Source organism: Brassica oleracea, chromosome C5, assembly GCF_000695525.1.
Source record: "Brassica oleracea var. oleracea cultivar TO1000 chromosome C5, BOL, whole genome shotgun sequence".
Taxonomy (NCBI): Eukaryota; Viridiplantae; Streptophyta; class Magnoliopsida; order Brassicales; family Brassicaceae; genus Brassica; species Brassica oleracea.
The window spans coordinates 17,675,985-17,680,898 of NC_027752.1; the positions used below are offsets into that span (position 1 = coordinate 17,675,985).

General features: G+C 30.5%; 1 pseudogene; it reads right to left on the minus strand.

Moving 5' to 3' along the window:
- Positions 1-1,583: 1,583 nt before the first annotated feature.
- On the minus strand, positions 1,584-3,515 carry LOC106344667 (annotated as a pseudogene).
- Between the last annotated feature and the right edge of the window lie 1,399 nt (positions 3,516-4,914).

Genomic DNA, 4,914 nt, shown 5'->3' on the forward strand with positions numbered 1-4,914 from the left:
GGAAGGAGTATATAAATATAGAGTTTAGAACATTCAGAACACAATCACTAAAAATCAAAGAATTCTCTTACAACTTATAATTCACAAATTATTAGTAGTCTGTTTTGTTGCGGTACTGATTATGGCGAAGCTATCATGTTCTTATTTCCTCATACTCATGTTTGTGTTCTCAGGTAATTTTTTCTTTCAACTTTCAAACATTAAATAATATTATATAATTGAAACATTTCGATTACATAAAATATATAACTGTGTGTATGTATGGGCTTTTCATATCATAATATGATTTTTTCACCTTCTTAATGTCTTTAGTGGTTCTAGTAGCTGAAGGAGAAGATGATGAAAACTGTATTGTATTTATGGATCCAAAAAATCCATGTAATATTGTTGATTGTCGTCAAAACTGCTATGAGGGATACAATGGAGTTGGAAAATGTGTTAAAGATGTTAAAGCCGGTGGAGATACTTGTCTTTGTACTTATAATTGGAATTGTTGAAGGTAAAATTTAATTAACAATGTTGTATAATTTTTAAAAAAATCTTAATATATATTAACAAAATGCTGGAAAGTTCTTCAACCATTTTTCTGATTGAATAGTTAACTTTGGACTATATCACAAGGTATCAAGAAATATTTCCTTTAGGTACCTGATTTTCTCATAGTTGTATATATATATGTATATATATTTAAGTTGTGACTGATTAAAGAGAAGTCAGATATGTAACTTTTTTATGATGTGTCTCTCATACAAAAGCTTTCATTAGAATTGTCTTAGTTTGATTGGTTAATGCTTTTTTTTAATTTTTTTTTTATCAATTTTAATATCTGATAAAAAGTAATTAGATTGTTTTCCGCGAATTTGCAGATACAAAACTTTTAAAAATTTAATATAATATAATATTATTTATTTTTTTGGCATGCTATAATATTTTTTTTGTTTTTAAAAATTGAATGTTTGGTAGATATTTTTAAAATATTTTTTTAATATTTAATTTATTTTGAATATTTGATTATTTTTTAATAGTATAGGAATGATATTTTGTAATGTTTAATTATAGTTTTCTATCAACAAACATATATAGCCGATTAAGATTGTTTTCCATTAAAACGAGAATTTCATTTTAACATTCTCGTCGATAACATATATAGTTTAATAGGTTTGTAAATCAAGTTTTTCGTATAATTGTTTTTTATAAAAACATGAATTCATGTGACGAATAAATCCACGATTACAACTAAAGTAAACACACAAAAATTATAAAGAAGGAACATAACTACATATATATATATATTTATATTTGTGAGACCCTGTGGTCGGGTGGTAATGAAAAGGACTTGGAACGTCAACACGTTTTTGGTTCGATCGATATGTTGCGTGAAACTAAGTCACATTAATCTTGGACATCCACATGGATATTAGCCCTTACTTCCCGCCCATTTGAATACCAGGAAATGGCGGATCTAGAAAATAAATACAGTGGGTGCAAAATTTAACATATAATTAATTAATTAAAAATTAATATTCTATTAAAATTGCAGTAAAAATCCAGCAAATATGATAAAAATAAGTTTTACAAAACAACTACAAAACAACTCTATGCTCATTCATCTTTTGAAATCTTTCTACCACTTTCTCATTTGAAACTGAGTCAAACAACTCCTTTTCAATAAAGCAAACCATACAATCACTTAGAAACTGATCTCCAATTCGATTACGTGCAGCTGTCTTCACTAGTTTCATTGCTGAAAAACATCTTTTGACACTTGCAGTGGCAACCAGTAAAGTTAAAACTAACTTTAGAAGCTTGTAAACCAAAGGATGTGCAATATGTTTCCGAGTGTTCACCATCAAACATGAAAGATCTCCAAGATTCTCCACATTCTTAAACCTCTCACCTCTGCGTATATTATCAATGTAGATTTCAAGTTGCTGCTCTAAAGATAAAAGCTCACCATAGCTAAAATCATCTGGATAGAACTTAGCTAATCTCACCAACTTCTCCTTGTCAAACCCATGGAATGAATAAATCGGACTTAAAGAAGCCATACAAATAAGTAGATCAATGGTTACCTCTGTAAAACGATCATTGGACTCTTGAATTTGCAAATCCAGAACTGTGCAAAAGCAGTTGACCTTATAATGATGCATATTGGTTATGTTAGTTCTCTTTCTTGGTCTCCTACGATCAACAAAATCTTCTTCCATGATAAGAATTTCAGCATCATGTATCTTACAAAAAGAAGCAACCTTAGCCATAAGCAATTCCCAACCATCATCTCTAAGCTTCTGCAGTTCTCGCTTAGTGGATTCTACCAGTGACACAGCATTCAAAATATCTTGATCTTTCTGTTGCAAAACCAATGACAAATTCGCAGTGAACCCCAAAATCAGCAACATTAGATGCAAATAGAACACACAATCAAATATGTGAAAATATTTGAGAAGACCATATGCTTGATGTTTCTTTACATCTTCTACGCCTTCATCCTGGATATACTCAAGAACTTTAATGGTAGTAGAAAACAATTCTTCCAACCTCAACAATGTTTTGTGATGAGAACCCCAATGAGTATTTTCAGGTCTTGATAAAGAACGTTCCTGATTTTGTCTTGTCCCAGTCTTAACATCACCGCTGCTGATTCTTTTTTTCTAAATCTTCACGTTGAATATCTCGAAACATATCTTGTCTCTTACAAGAAGTCCCAACAACATTCAACAATGTAGAAATCTTATCAAAAAAATAAGCAATATCAAAGTGTTTTTTTTTTTGCAACTGCCACCACAACTAGCTGAAGCTGAAGAGCAAAACAATGAACATAATATGCTGAACTAGTTTCTCTAGCAACCAATGATCTTAATCCATTGAACTCACCTCTCATATTACTAGCTCCATCATTACCTTGTCCTCTCACATTTTTAATGCTGATCCCATATCTAGCAAACAAATCATCTATAACAGACTTTAATTAGAGCTAGTGAAGATGTTCCTTTTACATGAAAAACTCCAATAAATCTTTCTTTGATTGCTCCTCTTTTATCAACAAACCGTAAAACAACACCCATCTGCTCTTTATGAGAAACATCAGCAGACTCATCAACCAGCAAACCAAACACACCATGGCCAATTTCTTCTAAAATAGCTTGTCGTCCTTCTTCTGCAAAGGAATGGACAATATCTTTTTGAATCACTGGAGAAATCATCTGGTTATTTCCTGGAGCATTATTCAGAATAACCTTACGTATAGCATCGTTTTGTTCTCCTGTGTATTTCACAAGCTCCAAGAAATTTCCTTTATTCACAGCCTCTTCTTTCTCAGTATGGCCACGAAAAGGTAATCCTTGTCGTAACAAGAATCTGGAAGCATTAATCGAAGCGTTTAAGCGAATACGATACTCAGTTTTCACCTTATCATCTTGCTTAAACAGAGCATGTACTATAGACTGATTTTGATTCATCAAATCCTCACACATCTGAGCAGCAATAATATGAGTACTGTTGGGTGGTTTACCCATATGAGTAAGCAATCTATCTGGCTTATTCCAACTATTAAACCCTTCTTTCACAAATGCATCACTTCCACCTTGTTTTCGTACCTCATCTTTAAATAAGTAGCAATATAAACAAAATGCACTTTTTCTTGATATGCTATACTTGAGCCAACTACCATATTGATCAAACCAATCTGGATTGAATCGTCTTGTTGAACCAGCTATCAATATTTGTTTAAATTTATGACCATAAGGTTGAAATGGACCTTTAGTTAGATATCTACGTCTAACCTCGTCTCTTTGATTTGCCGAATAATGCATTATGTCTTTCCTTTCACCGGGGTCGGATGGTAAATCATTGATATTGGTATCATGTATTGGAGGAAATTTTCTTTTGTCTTTCCTTTCACCAGATTTAGATGCCAAATCGTTGATAGTGGCCTCAGGTACATAAGAGACTTTCTTGAAATATTTCTCCATTGAATTTTTCTGGAAAACAAAAAAAAACTGTGTTAAACAATATAGTCGTATGGTATGAATTTTAAAAATACACTTTTACAATTAAAGAGACGATAATGTTGACCAAGAACTTTATAACACTTAATCATCATCGCATCAGCATTAGTTTAGTTTCTATAAACTATAATATATTACTTTAGTTTTAAACTTATACAATTAGAATAAACTATAGCTATCAAAAATTAATAAAGAACAATTTAACAAAGGCAAAAAGTTACCTCTTTCTCGGAGACGACGACGAACACACACGAGAAGAAAATTTAATTAGGGTTTTTAATTCGTAAATTAGTTAAGTAACTTCATAATTACGTCAATTTTCTAAAATAAATAAAATATTCTGAAATGGGTTTTGGGAAATATAATTGAATGGACTGTGGGTGCAAAACTTTTTTTAATGGTGGCAATTTTTGTTTTATAAAAGAAAGTCTTAATAATTTTTTTTTTTTTTGTGGTGGTAGTGGCAACCTCCCTGGCCCACGTGGATCCACCTCTGATACCAGGAAAAAGATTTTATGCATGGGTTACAGCTTCTGTTAGAGATTAGTGTAGACTTTTCCATAGGTTTGGAACACCCTCAATGTAAAAAAAAATGTATAGTTTAACTATGTGATGATAATTTTATTTTAAACAAAGTGTATGAGTTTGTTTTTATTTTATTTATAATGTAAACTGATATAAGAATTTTTAATTATAGAAATTTAAATGTATTTGTTAACAATAATCTTAGTCATTTCTTAAAGAATTATTTAAGATAAATTTGTATTCGATTAGAATTTCTATAATAAGAAACCTTCATATATATATATCTATATTCAAATTTTACTTTGTATTTAAAATGGTATAATATGGCTCTAAATTTTCAATATTCAATAAATGTAAAATATTGAAGGCTTCCTTTTTAATT